Below are 26,194 nucleotides of genomic sequence, written 5' to 3'. Positions count from 1 at the left end.
TGGGGCTGTTTTTCTGCTAAGTGACCAGGATGACTGACCCGTGTAAAGGAAAGAATGAATGGGGCCATATATAGTGAGATTTTAAGTGAAAACCTCCTTCCATCAGCCAGGGCATTGCAAATGAAATGTGGCTGGGTCTTTCAGCATGACAATGATCCAGATCTCAACCCCATAGAAAATCTTTGGAGGGAGTTGAAAGTCCGTGTTGCCCAGCGACAGACCCAAAACATCACTGCTTTAGAGGAGATCTGCATGGAGGAATGGGCCAAAACACTAGCAACAGTGTGTGAAAACCTTGTGAAGACTTACAGAAAACATTTGACCTCTGTCATTGCCAACAATGGTATAAGTAATGAGATTAACTTTAGTTATTGACCAAATACTTATTTTCCACCATAATTTGCAAATAAATTATTTAAAAATTAGACAATGGGAATTTAAGGATTTTTTTTCTCTCATTATGTCTCTCATAGTTGAGGTACACCTATGATGACAATTACAGGCCTCTCTCATCTTTTTTTTTAATTGGGAGAACTTGCACAATTGGTGACTGACTAAATACTTTTTTGCCCCACTGTATATAGGGATTACAATTAAGTGTCTCAATTATAATGTTCTAAAGTGCAAATACAGTGAATAATAAGTGTAAAATACGGATAAAATATTGTATATATCATATAGATTGGGTCACTTGACTCATTAAAATTCATATTACATACAGTCCATAACAATAAAGTGCCAACAGTGCTTAATGAGGTAATACATACAAATACATACAAAAAGTATACAATGTACCGGTACAGAGTTTACACTCACCAATAAGGAATAAACACGCTCTGCACCATATTGCAGGGACGGCGTCTCACGTGTGCCGGCATATAAACCGGAACAAGGAACACAGCAGAGGCCAATCGGAGTAAAGGACCAGTGAATGGCGTGAGGGCAAGACGTGGGTTGCATGCGTGTAGTAGTAGGCAGCAATAGCATCGGCCATATTTGTTCAGGGCATGTACATAATAGCTTTCTATGGTAACTACGGGCAAGCGGGCTGGTCGGCGCTGCTCTTGTTCATAACGCCACTAGGCCACAGCAGTCTCCATGCAGTTTAGTGTCCACAATGTCACTTGAACACTATGGAAATCAAGGTGTATCAGGGTCCAAACATCCAACACCAGGACAGGGGCAGCAGATCGTGGCCAACGATCCCGGATCAGCAGTGCGGTATCACTCAGTAGCAATATTAGAGACAGTGGTCACATTAGGGCAAAACCACACACAGAACTACAACAAGTATAAATAAGGTCACAGTATATAATAAAAGACAAAAAACATTGGCCCCTCTGTGTGCCCTCTGGGACAAGAAAGAACACATAAATACATATAAATAGTAGATTTGGTGGTGATATTCCTCAGTCCATGTTGTAATCTATAAAAATAAAAAAATAACAATTAGAATATGCATGAAGTGTTTAGCCAAACGCACAATCCATTTAATACACTAACATCATAGACCAAAATCAAAAGAATGATTAGAACATGTCAGGGGTAACAGAGAATTCAACATTATGGCCCCTAGGATGTAATAAACAAAGCTGTGTGATCACCGCCACACTTTGGTACAGGAACATGATCAATGAGTGAGAAATTTAATCTTGTTCCCCATAACCCATCTCGGTTAAATGCTTGGATACAGGTAAGTCCATCCATATTTTCCAGATTGTGTATCTGTTACGCCGAGCGCTCCGGGTCCCCGTTCCTCCCCGGAGCGCTCGCCTCATCTTCGTTGTTGCAGCGCCCCGGTCAGATCCACTGACCGGGTGCGCTGCGGTCCCGCCTTCAGCCGGGATGCGATTCGCGATGCGGATAGCGCCCGCTCGCGATGCGCACCCCGGTCCCCGTACCTGACTCGCTCTCCCTCGGTCCTGTCCCGGCGCGCGCGGCCCCGCTCCCTAGGGCGCGCGCGCGCCGGGTCTCTGCGATTTAAAGGGCCAGTGCACCAATGATGGTGCCTGGCCCAATCTTCCCAATTAGCTTAATTGGCTCCCACCTGTGCACTTCCCTATATCACCTCACTTCCCCTGCACTCCCTTGCCGGATCTTGTTGCACTTGTGCCTAGTGAAAGCGTTCCCTTGTCTGTTCCTAGTCCGTGTTCCTGACCTCCTGCCGTTGCCCCTGACTACGATCCTTGCCGCCTGCCCCCGACCTTCTGCTACGTCCGACCTTGCTTCTGCCTACTCCCTTGTACCGCGCCTATCTTCAGCATCTTCAGCAGCCAGAGAGGTGAGCCGTTGCTAGTGGATACGACCTGGTCACTACCGCCGCAGCAAGACCATCCCGCTTTGCGGCGGGCTCTGGTGAAAACATGTAGTGGCTTAGAACCGGTCCACTAGCGCGGTCCTCGCCATCCCTCTCTGGCACAGAGGATCCACTACCTGCCAGCCGGCATCGTGACAGTAGATCCGGCCATGGATCCCGCTGAAGTTCCTCTGCCAGTTGTCGCTGACCTCACCACGGTGGCCGCCCAGCAAGCCCGACAGATCGCCCTTCTAACCCGTCAGCTGTCGGAAATGTCCACCATTTCGCACCAACTTCAGTCGCAACTTCTCCAGCAATCTTCTCCTCCGCCAGCTCCTGCACCTCCTCCGCAGCGAGTGGCCACTCCTAGCCTCCGCCTGTCCTTGCCGGACAAATTTAATGGGGACTCTAAGTATTGCCGTGGCTTTCTTTCGCAATGTTCCCAGCACTTGGAGATGATGTCGGACCAGTTTCCTACTGAAAGGTCTAAGGTGGCTTTCGTGTTCTGCCTTCTGTCTGGAAAAGCCCTGTCATGGGCCGCACCGCTCTGGGACCGCAATGACCCCGTCACTGCCTCTGTACACTCCTTCTTCTCGGAAATTCAAAGTGTCTTTGAGGAACCTGCCCGAGCTTCTTCAGCCGAGATTGCCCTGCTGAACCTGGCCCAGGGTGTTTCTTCCGTTGGCGAGTACGCCATTCAGTTCCGTGCTCTTGCTTACGAGTTGTCCTGGAATAGTGAGATTCTCTGTGCGACCTTTAAAAAAGGCCTATCCAGCAACATTAAAGATGTTCTGGCCGCACGAGAGACTCCTGCTGACCTGCATGAACTCATTCATCTAGCCACTCGCATTGACATGCGTTCTTCCGGATGGCGTCTGGAGCTCCGCCTGGATATGGACTTTGTTCGCACGAAGCGTTTTTTCTCTCCGGCTCCTCTCTCCTCTGGTCCTCTGCAATCTGTTCCTGTGCTTCCCGCCGCGGAGGCTATGCAAGTTGACCGGTCTTGCTTGACACCTCAAGAGAGGACACGACGCCGCATGGAGAATCTTTGCCTGTACTATGCCGGTACCGAACACTTCCTGAAGGATTGTCCTATCCGTCCTCCCCGCCTGGAAAGACGTACGCTGACTCCGCACAAAGGTGACACAGTTCTTGATGTCAACTCTGCTTCTCCACGCCTTACTGTGCCTGTGCGGATATCTGCCTCTACCTTCTCCTTCTCTACTATGCTCTTCTTGGATTCCGGATCTGCAGGAAAATTTTTTTTGGCCTCTCTCATCAACAGGTTCTACGTTCCTGTGACCAGTCTCGCCAGACCCCTCTATATCTATTGTTTTTACAATAAAAGATTGGACTGTCTCGTACGTTTCCACACAGAACCCCTCCTAATTTGCATCGGACCTCATCACGGAAAAATTGAGTTTTTTTTCCTCCGGTTCTTTGGCCCCAAGAAGAGGGGGAGACCCAAGGGGGGGGGTACTGTTACGCCGAGCGCTCCGGGTCCCCGTTCCTCCCCGGAGCGCTCGCCTCATCTTCGTTGTTGCAGCGCCCCGGTCAGATCCACTGACCGGGTGCGCTGCGGTCCCGCCTTCAGCCGGGATGCGATTCGCGATGCGGATAGCGCCCGCTCGCGATGCGCACCCCGGTCCCCGTACCTGACTCGCTCTCCCTCGGTCCTGTCCCGGCGCGCGCGGCCCCGCTCCCTAGGGCGCGCGCGCGCCGGGTCTCTGCGATTTAAAGGGCCAGTGCACCAATGATGGTGCCTGGCCCAATCTTCCCAATTAGCTTAATTGGCTCCCACCTGTGCACTTCCCTATATCACCTCACTTCCCCTGCACTCCCTTGCCGGATCTTGTTGCACTTGTGCCTAGTGAAAGCGTTCCCTTGTCTGTTCCTAGTCCGTGTTCCTGACCTCCTGCCGTTGCCCCTGACTACGATCCTTGCCGCCTGCCCCCGACCTTCTGCTACGTCCGACCTTGCTTCTGCCTACTCCCTTGTACCGCGCCTATCTTCAGCATCTTCAGCAGCCAGAGAGGTGAGCCGTTGCTAGTGGATACGACCTGGTCACTACCGCCGCAGCAAGACCATCCCGCTTTGCGGCGGGCTCTGGTGAAAACCTGTAGTGGCTTAGAACCGGTCCACTAGCGCGGTCCTCGCCATCCCTCTCTGGCACAGAGGATCCACTACCTGCCAGCCGGCATCGTGACAGTATCCATGGTGATTGATACGAGTACGAAAATCCAGGGGTGGTTCTCCAACATAAAGCAATTTACAAAGGCAGGAGAGTACATATATTACAAATTTAGATGTGCATGTTAAATACATACAGGAGGCCATGCTCCAACTTGGGGATACCAACATCAATAAACATCTTTCTAGAGATCCTAGATTTGATATTGAGCGCAAAATTAAGACCTAATAGATGGTTAAGATCTTGATAGATGATGCTTTTTCTTCCGGCCTCATTGATAAAGCCCTCAAATCCAACATAAAGCAATTTACAACGGCAGGAGAGTACATATATCACAAATTTAGATGTGCAAGTTAAATACAATTTCAACTTATATTCTTTATCAGCCACTGGATGTTTGAATGTAGGGCCCTTAATCATCAAATGGCAATTAATACATGAATAACAAGTAAAACTGCCTTTACTTTGGATGGTCAGATATTTTTGTTGGTCACCTTGTTTAATGTAGATATCAGACCTAACCAACTTATCCCTAAAGTTGTGAGGTCTGTGGTACAACATCAGGGGGAGTTTGACAAACTCTGGAATATCTGGATAACATCTAGAAAGTACAGACCAGTGTTTACCTATCACATGAGAGATTCAATCCTGGAACTAGGTCCAGTACGTACCCTGGTAGGTTGGTGAACAAGAGTCTGTCTATCCAAGTTCATAACTTGCATTTTGTTATCACGTAAAAGATTACGGGGATATCCACGATTAGTAAAAACACAGACCATACGATCAAGTGCTGTTCTGGTTCTGGCTGCCCGCATCATCTGGCTCTTAGTAGGGCTCTGACCATAGGCCGAGGATGACAACTTTTAAAGTGCAAAATCGATTTACTGCTAGTGAGTTTCACATAGAGTTTCGTGGTTAGATGGTCTTCAATCGTCACCAGGGTATCTAGAAATTGTACAGAAGTAGTAGAATGTGATAAGATAAATTTTATAATTGGATCAATTTGATTCAGAAAACAAGTGAAGTTCAACAGTTCCATGGCAGTCCCTGTCCAGATGAGAAAAATATTGTCTATGTATCGCCACCACCCCAGCACAAGGCTGAAATGGTGGGACACAAAGACTGACGTCTCTTCCAGGGAGGCCATGAAAATGTTGGCATAAGTTGGGGCAACATTTGTCCCCAATGTGGAACCAGATACTTGAAGGAAAAATTGATTGTTGAACATGAAGTAATTACAGGCCAAGTACAGTATGAAGAAGTGAGAGAATGAAATCGGGTTTAGCTGGAAAAAAATCAGAACAAATTGTGTCCCTAACTGCCTTAATCCCCTTGTCATGGGGGATGAAAGCATATAAACTAGTTACATGAAGAGAGACCACTATTAGCGCCGTCAGAGGTAACTAACAAAAAAGAACAGGCCTTGATGGTATAGGGTCGTAGAACCTGATCAAGAAAAAGAGATAAATGACTGGTTAACAATTCCCAAACGGAGACAATGGGTCTCCTTGGCGGATCAATGAGAGACTTGTGAATCTTGGGCAATATATATAAAAGAGGTGTTTTAGGATGTGGCACCACCAAATAGAATTTGAGGGCTTGCCGGAGCTGAGACACAGCGGAGGCAGCAGGAGAGAGGTTAGTGACGGGCTGGGATTCGCATGCGGGCGCGTCCCACGATGCAAATCCCAGCCCTGCCGACAGCCGGGGACAACTGAACAATGAGCTCACAACCGGTGCGGGCGGCCGGAGTGCAGGGCATAACAGTCCTTTACTCCGATTTGCCTCTGCTGTGTTCCTTGTTCCGGTTTATACGCCGTCACACGTGGGACGCCATCCCTGCAATATGGTGCCGAGCGTGGTTATTCCTTATTGGTGAATAAACTCTGTTCTGGTTATGATGTAATCATTGTACACTTTTTGCACATGTGCACAATTGTATGTATTACCTCATTAAGCACTGTTGGCACTTTATTGTTATGGAATGTATGTAATATGAATTTTAATGAGTCAAATGACCCAGTCTATATGATATATACACTATTTTATCCGTATTTGACCCTTTTTGCTCACTGTATTTGCACTTTATAAAATGTTATTGTAATTGAGACACTTAATTGTTATCCCTATATATACAGTCATGGCCATAAATGTTGGCACCCCTGAAATTATTCTAGGAAATGAAGTATTTCTCACAGAAAAGGATTGCAGTAACACCTGTTTTGCTTTACATGTGTTTATTCCCTTTGTGTACATTGGAACTAAACCAAAAAAGGAAGGAAAAAAAGCAAATTGGACATAATGTCACACCAAACTCCAAAAATGGGCTGGACAAAATTATTGGCACCCTTTTAAAATTGTGGAAAAATAAGATTGTTTCAAGCATGTGATGCTCCTTTAAACTCACCTGGGGCAAGTAACAGGTGTGGGCAATATAAAAATCACACCTGAAAGCAGATAAAAAGGAGAGAAGTTCACTTAGTTTTTAATTGTGTGTCTGTGTGTGCCACACTAAGCATGGACAACAGAAAGAGGAGAAGAGAACTGTCTGAGGACTTGTAATCTTGAGATTGTTGATATTTTTCCACAATTCTCCAGAGTCCATCCACAAGTCCATCTCCAGAGATCTAGATTTGCCTTTGTCAACAGTGTGCAACATTATCAAGAAGTTTGCAACCCATGGCACTGTAGCTAATCTCCCTTGGTGTGGACGGAAGAGAAACATTTATGAAAGGTGTCAATGCAGGATAGTCCGGATGGTGGATAAGCAGCCCCAAACAAGTTCCAAAGATTTTATAGCTGTCCTTGTCACGATGCCGGCTGGCAGGAGGTGGATCCTCTGTGCCAGAGAGGGATGGCGAGGACCGTGCTAGTGGACCGGTTCTAAGACACTACTGGTTTTCACCAGAGCCCGCCGCAAAGCGGGATGGTCTTGCTGCGGCGGTAGTGACCAGGTCGTATCCACTAGCAACGGCACCTCTCTGGCTGCTGAAGATAGGCGAGGTACAAGGGAGTAGGCAGAAGCAAAGTCGGACGTAGCAGAAGGTCGGGGGCAGGCGGCAAGGTTCGTAGTCAGGGGAGATAGCAATAGTTCTGGTACACAGGGTATAAACACACAAAGAACGCTTTCACTGGCACTAAGGCAACAAGATCCGGCAAGGGAGTGCAAGGGAGGAGACTAGATATAAGCAGGGAACAGGTGGGAACCAATTAAGCTAATTGGGCCAGGCACCAATCATTGGTGCACTGGCCCTTTAAGTCTCAGGGAGCTGGCGCGCGCGCGCCCTAGAGAGCGGAGCCGCGCGCGCCAGCACATGACCGCAGGAGACGGGAACGGGTAAGTGACCTGGGATGCGACTCGCAAGCGGGCGCGTCCCGCTGTGCGAATCGCATCCCCAACGGCCATGAAAGAGCAGCGCTCCCGGTCAGCGCTGACCGGGGAGCTGCAGGGAGAAGGACGCCGTGAGCGCTCCGGGGAGGAGCGGGGACCCGGAGCGCTAGGCGTAACAGTACCCCCCCCCTTAGGTCTCCCCTTCTCTTTATCGGGTAACTGCCTCCCCTGGGATGAGGACACCGGGAAAGGATGGAGGGATTCCTCAACGGCAGGCAGAACCGCAGGAGTAGGAATGGGGAGAGAGGGCAGAGGGCGGGACCTGGCACGGGGCAGTGTGACACCAGGACGAGGGCCATGAGGGGACACAGAAGCTTGCCTGATGGAACTGGGAGGGGGGGAGGGGCATTTCCTGTGGCAGGCAGAGTCCTTAATGACCTTAGGGGGACCAGATACAGGAGGAACCACAGAGTTACGGCAAGGGTTACTGGGAACCGGTTTTAGACAGTTCTTGGAACAAGAGGACCCCCAACTCTTGATCTCCCCAGTGGACCAATCCAGGGTTGGGGAATGAAGTTGAAGCCAGGGAAGTCCAAGGAGAATTTCCGAGGTGCAATTGGGGAGGACCAAAAGTTCAATCCTCTCGTGGTGAGATCCGATGCTCATAAGAAGGGGCTCCGTGCGGAAACGTATGGTACAGTCCACCCTGGCTCCGTTGACCGCGGAAATGTGGAGTGGCTTGACAAGACGGGTCACCGGAATCCGGAATTTATTCACAAAGGAGTCCCGAATAAAATTCCCAGAAGCTCCAGAGTCCAGGCAGGCCACGGCTGAGAGGGGAGAGCTGGCTGAAGTGGAAATCCGAACAGGTACCGTGAGACGTGGAGAAGCCGACTTGGCATCAAGAGACGCCACACCCACGAGAGCTGAGTGCGAGCGTGCGTTTCCCAGACGTGGAGGACGGATTGGGCAATCCACCAGAAAATGTTCAGTACTGGCACAGTACAAACAAAGATTCTCTTCCTTACGGCGATTCCTCTCTTCCAGGGTCAGGCGAGACCGATCCACTTGCATGGCCTCCTCGGCGGGAGGCCTAGGCGCAGATTGCAGTGGAGACTGTGGGAGAGGTGTCCAGAGATCTAAGTCCTTTTCCTGGCGGAGCTCTTGATGCCTCTCAGAAAAACGCATGTCAATGCGAGTGGCTAGATGAATGAGTTCATGCAGGTTAGCAGGAGTCTCTCGTGCGGCCAGAACATCCTTAATGTTGCTGGATAGGCCTTTTTTAAAGGTCGCGCAGAGAGCCTCATTATTCCAGGATAGTTCAGAAGCAAGAGTACGGAATTGTATGGCGTACTCGCCAACGGAGGAATTACCCTGGACCAGGTTCAGCAGGGCAGTCTCAGCAGAAGAGGCTCGGGCAGGTTCCTCAAAGACACTTCGAATTTCCGAGAAGAAGGAGTGTACAGAGGCAGTGACAGGGTCATCGCGGTCCCAGAGCGGTGTGGCCCATGACAGGGCTTTTCCAGACAGAAGGCTGACTACGAAAGCCACCTTAGACCTTTCAGTAGGAAACTGATCCGACATCATCTCCAGATGCAGGGAACATTGGGAAAGGAAGCCACGGCAAAACTTAGAGTCCCCATTAAATTTGTCCGGCAAAGACAGGCGGAGGCTAGGAGTGGCCACTCGCTGCGGAAGAGGTGCAGGAGCTGGCGGAGGAGATGGTTGCTGCTGCTGTAGCTGAGACTGAATCTGCTGTAGCTGCGACTGGAGTTGCTGAGTCATGGTGGTCAAGTACGACAGCTGGTGATCTTGTTGCGCTATCTGTCGGGCTTGCTGGGCGACCAGTGTGGGGAGGTCGGCGACAACAGGCAGAGGAACTTCAGCGGGATCCATGGCCGGATCTACTGTCACGATGCCGGCTGGCAGGAGGTGGATCCTCTGTGCCAGAGAGGGATGGCGAGGACCGTGCTAGTGGACCGGTTCTAAGACACTACTGGTTTTCACCAGAGCCCGCCGCAAAGCGGGATGGTCTTGCTGCGGCGGTAGTGACCAGGTCGTATCCACTAGCAACGGCACCTCTCTGGCTGCTGAAGATAGGCGAGGTACAAGGGAGTAGGCAGAAGCAAAGTCGGACGTAGCAGAAGGTCGGGGGCAGGCGGCAAGGTTCGTAGTCAGGGGAGATAGCAATAGTTCTGGTACACAGGGTATAAACACACAAAGAACGCTTTCACTGGCACTAAGGCAACAAGATCCGGCAAGGGAGTGCAAGGGAGGAGACTAGATATAAGCAGGGAACAGGTGGGAACCAATTAAGCTAATTGGGCCAGGCACCAATCATTGGTGCACTGGCCCTTTAAGTCTCAGGGAGCTGGCGCGCGCGCGCGCCCTAGAGAGCGGAGCCGCGCGCGCCAGCACATGACCGCAGGAGACGGGAACGGGTAAGTGACCTGGGATGCGACTCGCAAGCGGGCGCGTCCCGCTGTGCGAATCGCATCCCCAACGGCCATGGCAGAGCAGCGCTCCCGGTCAGCTCTGACCGGGGAGCTGCAGGGAGAAGGACGCCGTGAGCGCTCCGGGGAGGAGCGGGGACCCGGAGCGCTAGGCGTAACAGTCCTGCAGGCTCAGGGAGCATCAGTGTCAGTGCAAACTAGCTGTTGACATTTAAATGAAATGAAACGCTATGGCAGGAGACCCAGGAGGACTCCCTGCTGACACAGAGACATAAAAAAGCAAGACTACATTTCGCCAAAATGAACTTGAGTAAGCCAAAATCCTTCTGGGAAAACGTCTTGTGGACAGATAAGACCAAGATAGAGCTTTTTGGTAAAGCACATCATTCTACTGTTTACTGAAAACGGAATGAGGCCTACAAAGAAAAGAACGCCGTACCTACAGTGAAATATGGTGGAGGTTCAATGATGTTTTGGGGTTGTTTTTCTGCCTCTGGCACTGGGTACCTTGAATGTGTGCAAGGCATCATGAAATCTGAGGATTACCAACGGATTTTGAATCACACTGTACAGCCCAGTGTCAGAAAGCTGGGTTTGCTACCAAGATCTTGGGTCTTCCAGCAGAACAATGCCCCCAAACATACATCAAAAAACACCCAGAAATAGATGGCAACAAAGCGCTGAAGAGTTCTGAGGTGGCAGCAATTATTACGGATCTAAATCCCATTGAACACCTGTGGAGAGATCTTAAAATTGCTGTTGGGAAAAGGGAATAAGCATGTGTATAGCAAAACGTGTTACTGCAAATCTTTTCTGTGACAAATACTTCATTTTCTTGAAAACTTTCAGGGGTGCCAACATTTACGGCCATGACTGTATATGTATATATGTGTGTGTATATATATATATATATATATATATATATATGTTGCACAGCCTATTGGTATCAAGCTTGAAAATGGTCACATTGGGTGACCGAAACGTGGCACCTTGGATGGAATAAAACAAGTCATGTTTTCACCTTGAATCATTTGTTTGGAGTGCTGCAATTCGCCGTTCTTTTTTTTGGATATGTAGTATACTACATGTGGTGATTTAGGGTATGTTTACATGGCAGAATGTCCATACAGGAATATTCCACATGGACATTCCGCAGCAGCAGAGTCCCATTGATTCCAATGGGATTCTGCTGCTCAGTTCACATGGCAGAATGTTGTTGCTGTGGATATCCTCATTCAAGCGTCCGCAAAAACATTGAACCTCCGAGCGGTCCAAGTGCCAGAAGGTTCTGCCGGCGCTCTGATGTGTGTGAAATGTCCGCATGCAAATTTTCCGTGCGGACATTTCACTGTCTGAACATAGCTTTAAAAGGACTCTCCTTTTTTGACAATTGTTCTCCTTAGTACATGGATTAACATCCCCCTACTGAAAAGAGCCACTTTCACTCTAAAGAACCATTGATGTGATTCCATTATGAGTTTCCAATTATTTAAATTGTTTATCTGTTGGCTTGAGATGCAACAGGGAACCTGTTTACACAGTTAATCTTGGGCAGAATCCTTATGATCGGCTAGTTGAAGGGTGAAATACCAAATAAAATGCTCATGACAAAATCTGTGGCTAGGTCCAACAACTATAAAGTATCATTTATCATACTAAAGAGCTTTAAAGTGACACAGGGGGTCCCTTCAGGCACCAGGGCCTAGGTGTGACTTCCTCCTTGTGGTTACACCCAGGGCTCTTGCAGAAAAAATTTCTCTGCAACTACTAAACTTCTTCATGCTTTAGATATCTTAAATGTATCAGTCTCCATAGTAAAGAAATAAAGGTTCCCACCTGCTGTGACACTACAGTAATCCTGTTACACTGGAAACAATATCCTCCGCATATCCACCGTCCATAGAAACTAATGAAACTGGTTTCACCTTGAACAGACAATTCACCCATCTGTAATAACAGCATCCAGCATAATTAAGGGGACACTACCCTGAAACATATTAAAGACAATACCTGCTAAATAAAACTCACTTACCTGAGTGTGATGTCATCTTTAAGTAGGATGTGTCATGGGGGGTATTTTATATTCAGTAAACAGATAGTTAACATACTATGTTCCCAGGGGAGGGTGTAGGCAGAAGAGCAAACAGCGTGCCAATAATCAGCATAAGGATGTCAATTACTCTGCCAGGCAGCACAGCATATACTTTATAGCTACTATGCTGTAGCTCAGTGCGTCACACTTAGGCCAGATTTACACAGCATTCTTTTATAAGTATTGTGGAGAGGAATACTCATGTAACATGCACAAACCACATCCCATTTATTTCAGCATGTTTTCAGTAAATAAAAAACATACGCTTTTACAACAGTGATTAGTTCAATAATATGCATAAAAATAAGCTTCAAAATACTTTCAAATGAAAAAAACAACACTTCTAAAATACATATGCAAAACATGTTTCAGAAGCATGTGTTTTTCTGCTACTTTTTTACACAGTGTGAACCCAGATATGAGTACATTTCTGCATCTATAATACTACCACAAGTCGGCTCAGCCTTGACAAGCACACACTTTAGGGTAAGTTCCCAAGTACAGGGTCAGCTACATATTTTTGTGCAGCTGATTTTGCTACCGGTATTCCAGGATTTTTTTTTATTTGACTATGCTACAGGGGCTGTAAAGTTAGTGTAGTTCATAATATGGTGTCTGTACCTATGTGTGACAGTGGTCTTACAATTCTCAAGTGATTTTCACCCCAATATTAATTTTTTACAGCATACAAAATGACTGTTGTCTCAGATTTTTCCCAGGTTGCAATGCGGCTGAGACCTGACCTCACTAGTCAGCTGATGACAGGGAGCCTGTCTCCTTCAATGGGTGGAACGAACGCTTGGTGGAAGAGAGATCAATCTGCAACTATTTATATACAGCAACAGCTGTAGGTACCCTGATTGAAAAACACAGGTCTTTTGAATGGACGCATCTCATTTATGTTTCAATGGATGGCGTGGCTGATGTGTGGGAGGGAGGAAAATGCAATTATGGGATTTGTAGGCAAAGAAGGAAACTCAAACAGGAAATACCAGTTCACAAAAAGCTAGCCACAGCGTTATAGTAATCTGACAACATAGACATTTAACCCCAAGACAAGCACAGATCCTTCCTAAGCATGTCTATTATTGTCCGACAGGTACATACTAAAATCACCTTATGGTGTATAACCCCTCTAACTTCAATGGGTAGAAAAATCAACTACAGAAAATATGCAGCAAAAATATGCAGTAGATCCTTTACTTGTGAACGTACCCTTAAAGAGTACCTCTCAGTAACTTGATACATTTTATAATTCTCCCAGTTCACTGTCCCCATCAAGATAAACCACCCCCTGTCTTCATTTTTATTATTTTTTAGTTTTCTACCTTGATATTACTCTGTATTTTCTGCTCAGCCTCAGGTTCAGGTTCACAGACTGGGAAGGGGAGTTACCCAGCAGACGTGACATCATCTCAAGCCTTACAGGGGAGAACTTCCACCCTTACTCTGCAACCAATAGCAAACGGCAGTTAAGTGTGAGAGGAGCTATGATTGGATGAGGCTGCACACCCCCCCCCCCCCCCCCCCCTCAGTACTCCAGACTGCATTTCCTGTGTTTGGACTTCTGCCAGGCCAACAGGAGTCCAAAGTCTGTGAAAAGATGGGGGAAAATTTGCTCTGGACAAGTAAGGAGACACCTAGTGGCAGCTTTTTTAAACACAAACAAAACATAGAATTTTTTATTTTTTTTTATTTGTAAAAAAAAATGTTTTTTAAACAAAGTATATTAGAAAGATTTCTTATTTACCATAAGGAGTGCAATAGCAAAAATTAGTTTTAATGAGAGTGCCCATATTAAGAGATATTCGGGTGTAAAAAAAAATAATAATATATATATATATACATATATATATGTGTATATATAACGCTGGGGCCATATAAAGATAGAATATATATATATATATATATATATATATATATATATATATATACACTTATCTAGTCCTGGTCCCTCAACACTCCTGCTGCAACTCTGGTTCTTCTGCTTTAAATTCTCCCCCCCCCTGCTCTTCTCTTCAGCCTGCTTTCAGGATGAGAGCTCGGAGCAGAACCTGCCTGCTCAGCCAATCACTGGCCACAGTGTTGTCCCATATTGGCCAGTAATTGGCTGAACGGCAGGTCATGCTCCGAGCGCTCATCTCAGAAGCAAGCTGAAAGAAGAATTATGGGGAACCAGAGCTGCAGTAGGACCAGGGGGATGGGGGGTATGTAAGAATAGTTTTTTCTATTTTTATACAGTCTCAGGGTCATATAATAATTTTTTTTATGCCATATTATATTCACACATTTCAGCTAAAAAGTTAGTCTTCAGCCCTGATATGATAATATCATAGACCTTATGATGATGCCTTTTCAGGTTTTTAGACCCAGGGTTCAAGCCAGTGCTTGTTGCTGCAATACAGATGCAAAAATGTACCATATCATTCTCATGTGTAATCAGCCTTACAATGTGGGCTTATCAAGAGGGAACCAGCTGTGTGTCCCCAAAACCCTCTGAACTTTCAATTGGGTTGACACTGAAAATCTCTTTTTGTCCCAAGCTTTAATAAAATCAAACCATGTGGCGTCGTTAACAGGATAAGGGATAACTAGCTGAACGATGCTCCACTGTTCCATTCATCCTATATGTGACATTGTATCCAAACATCGATGAGTGACCAATCACAGCCCAGATTTTTTTTTTTTTTCCCAGAGCAGTTCAAGAAATGAAAGCTAATCTCTGATTGGTTGTTTTATTTTTTATTTTTATTTTTAGGACAGTTTTTGTCCTCAAATAGAATGATAAATCTGGGCCTATGTTCAAAACTCCCATAGACTTTGTTTGCTGTGATCAGTAGTTAACCCTCATCCTGTGAATAGGAGATACCTTTTATTCTTGGGACTTACATTACTGGATGCCAACCAGAGAAGACCCATTGACCTCTGCTTGGCAGCTTTGTTTCCTGTTTAATATGTATTCTGCTTTATTTGTATGTATGAACCTGAGTAATTACTTGAAGGTACAGAACATGATTTGTCTAAACAAAGTTATGGCCTATATAGCATAAAGCAGAATCCATTTTTATCATTTATTTTTGTATGCATTTTGTTTCTTTTTCAAGTATACAAAAAAAATTTGTTAAATGGGCAAGGTCAGATATTTTTAATATGTTATAAAACATTGCAAAATAATCTGTTTTGCAGTTGCTTTCATCAGAAAATTTTAAAGATTTCATGCAGAAAAAGCCAGTCAAAAAACTGGCCACTAGGGGTCCCCCACCCTGCTTGGACACATACCAGCTCGGTGTGCCCAGTGGTCATCGCCTACATCATGGACCCAGTGGTATGATTGACAGTAAGTCCAGCAGCACTGCTGTGCTCACTCCCGACCCCTCACTCTGCCTGTGTGAGAGTGTGGCTGCCGGGAGCGAGCACATGGCAAGTAAATAGCTGCACTGCCTGTGTGGTGAAAACTCCTGCTTCCCTCCATGCTGTGAGGGACACAGGAGATTTCACCACACCGGAGCTCCACAACAGCTGACATCAGAACGCTCCTAGCATGTGCTCACATGTTCGCCCGCCACCACCGCTCACATGTCCGCCCACCATCACCGCTCACATGTCCGCCTGCCGCCACCGCTCACATGTCCGCCCGACGCCACCGCTCACATGTCCGCCTGCCACCACCGCTCACATGTCCGCCTGCTAGCACCACTGACATGTCCGCCCACCGCCGATCACATCTCTGCCCCCCGCTAACATCTCCCCTAGGTTTAGCATTACTACAACACCCAGCATGCCCTGACAGTGTGGACATGCTGGGAATTGTAGTTTTGCTAATGCTAGGGGAGATGTAACCATCTGCCTGCTCACATCTCCACTAGCATTAGCAAAACTCCCAGCATGCCCTAACATCGAGGACATGCTGGAAGTTGTAGTTTTGCTAATGCTAAGGGAGATATGAGCAGACAGCATACTGAGGGAGGGGGCGGAGACCTGCACAGTGAGGCCACGCCCCCTCACTTGGAGAAGAATTCATGCAAGTGAGCAACAATAAAGGCAATGAAAAAAAAATAAAGGTGCTAGACACAAAAATTAGATGTACATGGTCAAGATTAGGTTCTGAGTAATATATTAAAAAAACAAAAATGCATTGTGAAAACAGACTTATAGTGAAACACTGAGGATTCTGCACATGAAGTGCTCTTAATTTAAATTTTTTGCCGAAGTACAGTGATGTTTCACATACAGCTACTGTATGTTCAGTACATATCTGACTAGGGAGGCTCTTGTGCTAATGGGTATGATGGGGAGCTGCCCAATACACTTTACGTGGATAGAGGTGGCTAGGCTGGGAGCTACTGCGCATGCTTAGCAATGGTGTGCCCCTGAGAAACCTGACACATGCAAAGGAGACAGTGAAGCATCATCTGTGCAAGTGCAGTCCAAAGGTAACCCATCCATTTTAAAAGGGAATCTGTCAATTGTATTTGCTGATACAGTAAGAACTGCAAACACCCCATAGACAGCAATGTCTGCAGAGCGGATTCTGACAGAACATTGAGCAGGTTCAATGTTCTGCTGGAATTTTTTGATCGGAAGTTTTTGTCGGAAATTCTGACCAGAAAATTCTGCATTGTGAAAGGGTTCATAAAACCCATTCACCTGCATGTTACGCTTCATGAAGCGGACTTTCTGACCGAAATTTCTGAGCGGAATTCCGGTCAGAAATTCTGTAGTGTGAACTCAGCCTTAGAGTATGAAAGCAAACTGTACATTTCCTGTAGCTGATGGTGGTTTTCAAGCTTTTTAATCAATGATTCCCTAACACAAAAAAGATATGATCCATTAGTTGCCATATTACAGAGGTATTATCACCAGAACCACAGCAGTCTACCTAGACCTTGGGGTAAGATATCTGTCAGCTCATTTTGCTGCCAAGGCCATGTTCACACGTTGGAATTTCCATGCAGAATTCCACTTGGAATGTTCGCATGGAAATTCTGTTACAGCAGAGTCCCGTTAAATTCAATGGGATTCTTCTGCGCTGTGCACAAGGTGGAATTTCCATGCCAGATGTTTCCAGCAAGGAAACTTTGTTTTCCATGTCCCCAGAAAGAATTAAACTGTTCATTTTTTCTGCTGACACACCCAGGTCAGGTTTGTTCAATATCCTGACAGCAGGAAAGGAGATGGGTTGTTACAGTGTGTCCCCCAAGTAGTAAGGTGGAGCGTATCACAATGGACAAGTTAAAGGAGGCGGCAATATTAGCTTTCCTCTAGGGTGGCAAAAATCCTTGCACCAGCCCTGGTTGGCTGCTTACAGGAGCATGGTTTTGTAAAGAGCGACACAGTATAAGTGAATATATGCCTCTAGGGGAGAACACCTCCATGCATATGTAATCCTATTGAGCATGGCATGATTTTTTTTCAATGTGCGCAATTCATATGAAATCGGACTCATTGACTCCTAAAGGTGCCCTATTACTATTAAAGGGTACCTCTCATCAAATAAACTTTTGATATATTTTAGATTAATGAATGTTGAATAACTTTCCAATAGCATGTTAATGAGAAATATGCTTCTTTCTATTGTATTTTTCCCGATCAGTCCTGTCAGCAAGCATTTCTGACTCATGCTGGAGTCCTAAACACTCAGAGCTGCCAGCCTGCTTTGTTCACAGCCAAACAGACTGTGAACAAAGCAGGCTGGCAGCTCTGGGTGTTCTCCTTTGTGAACAAAGCAGACTGGCAGCTCATAGTGTTTAGGACTCCAGCATGAGTCTGAAATGCTTGCTGCCAGGACTGGTAGGGAGAAATACCATAGAAAGAAGCATATCAGCAGAATCGCTGGTTAAAAGGGGAACTCCGGTGTAAAACTTAATTTCCTTCAAGCAACTAACTACAGTATTAAAAGGGCTATAAGTTCAGTCCGTGTGTCTTGCAACTGCTGGAGGCACCCTGGTTGGGGACCTCTGCTTAAAAGGGGAACTCCGCTGGCAACCTTTTTTGCTCATTGTCACACTAGTGCAAATCACATTTGGTGTGATAGTTGTTCAAATAAAAAGAAAATGCCTTTTTTTTTTTTGCTGTGAAATAAAACCAGTGCTGCCTAAAGGGGGGCTCTAACTATGTGCTGCCTAATATGGGGGAATCTATGTGCTGCCTAAGGGAGGGATCTAACTATGTGATGCCTAATGGAGGACTATATGTGCTGTTTAAAGGGAGGCTCTAACTATGTGCTGCCTAAAATGGGGGAATCTATGTGCTGCCTAAAGGGAGGCTCTAACTATGTGCTGCCTAAAATGGGGGAATCTATGTGCTGCCTAAAGGGGGGCTCTAACTATGTCCTGCCTAACATGGGGAAATCTATGTGCTGCCTAAAGGGGGGGATCTAACTATGTGATGCCTAAAGGGGGGCTGTATGTGCTGCCTAAAGGGGGGCTCTATGTGCTGCCTAATATGGGGGAATCTATGTGCTGCCTAAAGGGAGGCTCTAACTATGTGCTGCCTAATATGGGGGAATCTATGTGCTGCCTAAAGGGAGGCTCTAACTATGTGCTGCCTAATATGGGGGAATCTATGTGCTGCCTAAAGGGGGGCTCTATGTGCTGCCTAAAGGGGGGCTCTAACTATGTGCTGCCTAACATGGGGGAATCTATGTGCTGCCTAAAGGGGGGGATCTAACTATGTGATGCCTAAAGGGGGGCTCTATGTGCTGCCTAAAGGGAGGCTCTAACTATGTGCTGCCTAATATGGGGGAATCTATGTGCTGCCTAAAGGGAGGCTCTAACTATGTGCTGCCTAATATGGGGAAATATGCAAATCACATTTGGTGTGATAGTTGTTCAAATAAAAAGAAAATGCCTTTTTTTTTTTTGCTGTGAAATAAAACCAGTGCTGCCTAAAGGGGGGCTCTAACTATGTGCTGCCTAATATGGGGGAATCTATGTGCTCCCTTTAGGGAGGCTCTAACTATGTGCTGCCTAATATGGGGGGCTCTATGTGCTGCCTAAAGGGGGGCTCTATGTGCTGCCTAAAGGGGGGGCTCCAACTATGTGCTGCCTAACATGGGGGAATCTATGTGCTGCCTAAAGGGGGGATCTAACTATGTGATGCCTAAAGGGGGGATCTAACTATGTGCTGCTAAAGGGGGGCTCTAACTATGTGCTGCCTAATATGGGGGAATATATGTGCTGTCTAAATGGGGGATCTAACTATATGCTGCCTAAAGGGGGGCTCTATGTGCTGCCTAAAGGGGGCTAAAGCACGTTATTCCAAAGAATTTAGGAACAATAGGTGATTTATGCCCTTTATGGATTAAAACCAGACTCTGCATCAACTATGTAATTTTCCATAGGAGTTTGGCCATGGATCCCCCTCCGGCACGCCACAGTCCAGGTTTTAGTCCCCTTGAAACAACTTTTAAATCACTATTGTGGCCAGAAAGAGTCCCTGTGGGTTTTAAAATTTGTCTGCCCATTGAAGTCAATGGCGGTTCACCCGATTCGCGAACATTTACGGAAGTTCGCGTTCGCCATTCGCGAACCAAAAATTTTATGTTCGCAACATCACTATTCATCTATACAGGGTACCTGTTACGCCGAGCGCTCCGGGTCCCCGCTCCTCCCCGGAGCGCTCGCTACACTCTCGCTACTGCAGCGCTCCGGTCAGATCCACTGACCCGGTGCGCTGCGATACCGCCTCCAGCCGGGATGCGATTCGCGATGCGGGTGGCGCCCGCTCGCGATGCGCACCCCGGCTCCCGTACCTGACTCGCTCTCCGTCGGTCCTGTCCCCGGCGCGCGCGGCCCCGCTCCCTAGGGCGCGCGCGCGCCGGGTCTATGCGATTTAAAGGGCCACTGCGCCGCTGATTGGCGCAGTGGTTCTAATTAGTGTGTTCACCTGTGCACTCCCTATTTATACCTCACTTCCCCTGCACTCCCTCGCCGGATCTTGTTGCCATTGTGCCAGTGAAAGCGTTCCTTGTGTGTTCCTAGCCTGTGTTCCAGACCTCCTGCCGTTGCCCCTGACTACGATCCTTGCTGCCTGCCCCGACCTTCTGCTACGTCCGACCTTGCTTCTGTCTACTCCCTTGTACCGCGCCTATCTTCAGCAGTCAGAGAGGTTGAGCCGTTGCTAGTGGATACGACCTGGTCACTACCGCCGCAGCAAGACCATCCCGCTTTGCGGCGGGCTCTGGTGAAAACCAGTAGTGACTTAGAACCGGTCCACTAGCACGGTCCACGCCAATCCCTCTCTGGCACAGAGGATCCACCTCCTGCCAGCCGGCACCGTGACAGTAGATCCGGCGATGGATCCCGCTGAAGTTCCTCTGCCAGTTGTCGCCGACCTCACCACGGTGGTCGCCCAGCAGTCACAACAGATAGCGCAACAAGGCCACCAGCTGTCTCAACTGACCGTGATGCTACAGCAGCTACTACCACAGCTTCAGCAATCATCTCCTCCGCCAGCTCCTGCACCTCCTCCGCAGCGAGTGGCCGCTTCAGGCCTACGACTATCCTTGCCGGATAAATTTGATGGGGACTCTAAATTTTGCCGTGGCTTTCTTTCTCAATGTTCCCTGCACTTGGAGATGATGTCGGACCAGTTTCCTACTGAAAGGTCTAAGGTGGCTTTCGTAGTCAGCCTTCTGTCTGGAAAAGCTCTGTCATGGGCCACACCGCTCTGGGACCGCAATGACCCCGTCACTGCCTCTGTACACTCCTTCTTCTCGGAAATTCGAAGTGTCTTTGAGGAACCTGCCCGAGCCTCTTCTGCTGAGACTGCCCTGTTGAACCTGGTCCAGGGTAATTCTTCCGTTGGCGAGTACGCCGTACAATTCCGTACTCTTGCTTCAGAACTATCCTGGAATAATGAGGCCCTCTGCGCGACCTTTAAAAAAGGCCTATCCAGCAACATTAAAGATGTTCTGGCCGCACGAGAAATTCCTGCTAACCTACATGAACTCATTCATCTAGCCACTCGCATTGACATGCGTTTTTCCGAAAGGCGTCAGGAGCTCCGCCAGGATATGGACTTTGTTCGCACGAGGCGTTTTTTCTCCCCGGCTCCTCTCTCCTCGGGTCCCCTGCAATCCGTTCCTGTGCCTCCCGCCGTGGAGGCTATGCAGGTCGACCGGTCTCGCCTGACACCTCAAGAGAGGACACGACGCCGCATGGAGAATCTCTGCCTGTACTGTGCCGGTACCGAACACTTCCTGAAGGATTGTCCTATCCGTCCTCCCCGCCTGGAAAGACGTACGCTGACTCCGCACAAAGGTGAGACAGTCCTTGATGTCAACTCTGCTTCTCCACGTCTTACTGTGCCTGTGCGGATATCTGCCTCTACCTTCTCCTTCTCTACTATGGCCTTCTTGGATTCCGGATCTGCAGGAAATTTTATTTTGGCCTCTCTCGTCAACAGGTTCAACATCCCGGTGACCAGTCTCGCCAGACCCCTCTACATCAATTGTGTTAACAATGAAAGATTAGACTGTACCATTCGTTTCTGCACGGAGCCCCTCCTAATGTGCATCGGACCTCATCACGAGAAAATTGAGTTTTTGGTCCTCCCCAATTGCACTTCCGAAATTCTCCTTGGACTACCCTGGCTTCAACACCATTCCCCAACCCTGGATTGGTCCACTGGGGAGATCAAGAGTTGGGGCCCCTCTTGTTTCAAGGACTGCCTTAAACCGGTTCCCAGTACTCCTTGCCGTGACTCTGTGGTTCCCCCTGTAACCGGTCTCCCTAAGGCCTATATTGACTTTGCGGATGTTTTTTGCAAAAAACAAGCTGAGACTCTACCTCCTCACAGGCCTTATGACTGTCCTATTGACCTCCTCCCGGGCACTACTCCACCCCGGGGCAGAATTTATCCTCTCTCTGCCCCAGAGACTCTTGCTATGTCTGAGTACATCCAGGAAAATTTAAAAAAGGGCTTTATCCGCAAATCCTCCTCTCCTGCCGGAGCCGGATTTTTCTTTGTGTCCAAAAAAGATGGCTCCCTACGTCCTTGCATTGACTACCGCGGTCTTAATAAAATCACGGTAAAGAACCGCTACCCCCTACCTCTCATCTCTGAACTCTTTGATCGCCTCCAAGGTGCCCACATCTTTACCAAACTGGACTTAAGAGGTGCTTATAATCTCATCCGCATCAGAGAGGGGGATGAATGGAAAACGGCATTTAACACTAGAGATGGACACTTTGAGTATCTGGTCATGCCCTTTGGCCTGTGCAACGCCCCTGCCGTCTTCCAAGACTTTGTTAACGAAATTTTTCGTGATCTCTTGTATTCCTGTGTTGTTGTATATCTAACTATGTGCTGCCTAATATGGGGGAATATATGTGCTGTCTAAATGGGGGATCTAACTATATGCTGCCTAAAGGGGGGCTCTATGTGCTGCCTAAAGGGGGCTAAAGCACGTTATTCCAAAGAATTTAGGAACAATAGGTGATTTATGCCCTTTATGGATTAAAACCAGACTCTGCATCAACTATGTAATTTTCCATAGGAGTTTGGCCATGGATCCCCCTCCGGCACGCCACAGTCCAGGTTTTAGTCCCCTTGAAACAACTTTTAAATCACTATTGTGGCCAGAAAGAGTCCCTGTGGGTTTTAAAATTTGTCTGCCCATTGAAGTCAATGGCGGTTCACCCGATTCGCGAACATTTACGGAAGTTCGCGTTCGCCATTCGCGAACCGAAAATTTTATGTTCGCAACATCACTATTCATCTATACAGGGTACCTGTTACGCCGAGCGCTCCGGGTCCCCGCTCCTCCCCGGAGCGCTCGCTACACTCTCGCTACTGCAGCGCTCCGGTCAGATCCACTGACCCGGTGCGCTGCGATACCGCCTCCAGCCGGGATGCGATTCGCGATGCGGGTGGCGCCCGCTCGCGATGCGCACCCCGGCTCCCGTACCTGACTCGCTCTCCGTCGGTCCTGTCCCCGGCGCGCGCGGCCCCGCTCCCTAGGGCGCGCGCGCGCCGGGTCTATGCGATTTAAAGGGCCACTGCGCCGCTGATTGGCGCAGTGGTTCTAATTAGTGTGTTCACCTGTGCACTCCCTATTTATACCTCACTTCCCCTGCACTCCCTCGCCGGATCTTGTTGCCATTGTGCCAGTGAAAGCGTTCCTTGTGTGTTCCTAGCCTGTGTTCCAGACCTCCTGCCGTTGCCCCTGACTACGATCCTTGCTGCCTGCCCCGACCTTCTGCTACGTCCGACCTTGCTTCTGTCTACTCCCTTGTACCGCGCCTATCTTCAGCAGTCAGAGAGGTTGAGCCGTTGCTAGTGGATACGACCTGGTCACTACCGCCGCAGCAAGACCATCCCGCTTTGCGGCGGGCTCTGGTGAAAACCAGTAGTGACTTAGAACCGGTCCACTAGCACGGTCCACGCCAATCCCTCTCTGGCACAGAGGATCCACCTCCTGCCAGCCGGCACCGTGACAGTAGATCCGGCGATGGATCCCGCTGAAGTTCCTCTGCCAGTTGTCGCCGACCTCACCACGGTGGTCGCCCAGCAGTCACAACAGATAGCGCAACAAGGCCACCAGCTGTCTCAACTGACCGTGATGCTACAGCAGCTACTACCACAGCTTCAGCAATCATCTCCTCCGCCAGCTCCTGCACCTCCTCCGCAGCGAGTGGCCGCTTCAGGCCTACGACTATCCTTGCCGGATAAATTTGATGGGGACTCTAAATTTTGCCGTGGCTTTCTTTCTCAATGTTCCCTGCACTTGGAGATGATGTCGGACCAGTTTCCTACTGAAAGGTCTAAGGTGGCTTTCGTAGTCAGCCTTCTGTCTGGAAAAGCTCTGTCATGGGCCACACCGCTCTGGGACCGCAATGACCCCGTCACTGCCTCTGTACACTCCTTCTTCTCGGAAATTCGAAGTGTCTTTGAGGAACCTGCCCGAGCCTCTTCTGCTAAGACTGCCCTGTTGAACCTGGTCCAGGGTAATTCTTCCGTTGGCGAGTACGCCGTACAATTCCGTACTCTTGCTTCAGAACTATCCTGGAATAATGAGGCCCTCTGCGCGACCTTTAAAAAAGGCCTATCCAGCAACATTAAAGATGTTCTGGCCGCACGAGAAATTCCTGCTAACCTACATGAACTCATTCATCTAGCCACTCGCATTGACATGCGTTTTTCCGAAAGGCGTCAGGAGCTCCGCCAGGATATGGACTTTGTTCGCACGAGGCGTTTTTTCTCCCCGGCTCCTCTCTCCTCGGGTCCCCTGCAATCCGTTCCTGTGCCTCCCGCCGTGGAGGCTATGCAGGTCGACCGGTCTCGCCTGACACCTCAAGAGAGGACACGACGCCGCATGGAGAATCTCTGCCTGTACTGTGCCGGTACCGAACACTTCCTGAAGGATTGTCCTATCCGTCCTCCCCGCCTGGAAAGACGTACGCTGACTCCGCACAAAGGTGAGACAGTCCTTGATGTCAACTCTGCTTCTCCACGTCTTACTGTGCCTGTGCGGATATCTGCCTCTACCTTCTCCTTCTCTACTATGGCCTTCTTGGATTCCGGATCTGCAGGAAATTTTATTTTGGCCTCTCTCGTCAACAGGTTCAACATCCCGGTGACCAGTCTCGCCAGACCCCTCTACATCAATTGTGTTAACAATGAAAGATTAGACTGTACCATTCGTTTCTGCACGGAGCCCCTCCTAATGTGCATCGGACCTCATCACGAGAAAATTGAGTTTTTGGTCCTCCCCAATTGCACTTCCGAAATTCTCCTTGGACTACCCTGGCTTCAACACCATTCCCCAACCCTGGATTGGTCCACTGGGGAGATCAAGAGTTGGGGCCCCTCTTGTTTCAAGGACTGCCTTAAACCGGTTCCCAGTACTCCTTGCCGTGACTCTGTGGTTCCCCCTGTAACCGGTCTCCCTAAGGCCTATATGGACTTTGCGGATGTTTTTTGCAAAAAACAAGCTGAGACTCTACCTCCTCACAGGCCTTATGACTGTCCTATTGACCTCCTCCCGGGCACTACTCCACCCCGGGGCAGAATTTATCCTCTCTCTGCCCCAGAGACTCTTGCTATGTCTGAGTACATCCAGGAAAATTTAAAAAAGGGCTTTATCCGCAAATCCTCCTCTCCTGCCGGAGCCGGATTTTTCTTTGTGTCCAAAAAAGATGGCTCCCTACGTCCTTGCATTGACTACCGCGGTCTTAATAAAATCACGGTAAAGAACCGCTACCCTCTACCTCTCATCTCTGAACTCTTTGATCGCCTCCAAGGTGCCCACATCTTTACCAAACTGGACTTAAGAGGTGCTTATAATCTCATCCGCATCAGAGAGGGGGATGAATGGAAAACGGCATTTAACACTAGAGATGGACACTTTGAGTATCTGGTCATGCCCTTTGGCCTGTGCAACGCCCCTGCCGTCTTCCAAGACTTTGTTAACGAAATTTTTCGTGATCTCTTGTATTCCTGTGTTGTTGTATATCTGGACGATATCCTGATTTTTTCTGCCAATCTAGAAGAACACCGCCAGCATGTCCGCATGGTTCTTCAGAGACTTCGTGACAATCAACTTTATGCCAAAATGGAGAAATGTCTGTTTGAATGTCAATCTCTTCCTTTCCTAGGATACTTGGTCTCTGGCCAGGGACTACAAATGGACCCAGACAAACTCTCTGCCGTCTTAGATTGGCCACGCCCCTCCGGACTCCGTGCTATCCAAAGCTTTTTGGGGTTCGCCAATTATTACAGACAATTTATTCCACATTTTTCCACCATTGTGGCTCCTATCGTGGCTTTAACCAAAAAGAATGCCAATCCTAAGTCATGGCCTCCTCAAGCGGAAGACGCCTTTAAA

At 48.2% G+C, this 26,194-nt stretch overlaps 1 long non-coding RNA gene across 2 annotated transcripts in view; it reads right to left on the bottom strand.

Annotated features, from left to right (window-relative positions):
* Positions 1-573: 573 nt before the first annotated feature.
* The window catches only part of LOC130295805 (uncharacterized), a 35,506-nt gene continuing 9,885 nt past the window's right edge, over positions 574-26,194 (bottom strand). Inside the window, exons 1-3 of one of the 2 annotated variants that reach the window (XR_008848999.1) lie at positions 13,692-13,777; positions 12,108-12,218; positions 574-1,426 (exon numbers count right to left, since the gene is read on the bottom strand). This is a non-coding gene — a long non-coding RNA (uncharacterized LOC130295805). Of the gene's footprint in view, positions 1,427-12,107; positions 12,219-13,691; positions 13,778-26,194 lie in introns of those variants that run through there. The other variant, XR_008848998.1, reaches the window with a different exon arrangement.

This window comes from Hyla sarda, chromosome 11 (genome assembly GCF_029499605.1).
Source record: "Hyla sarda isolate aHylSar1 chromosome 11, aHylSar1.hap1, whole genome shotgun sequence".
Lineage (NCBI taxonomy): Eukaryota > Metazoa > Chordata > Amphibia > Anura > Hylidae > Hyla > Hyla sarda.
This window is presented reverse-complemented; position numbering and strand designations above follow the sequence as displayed.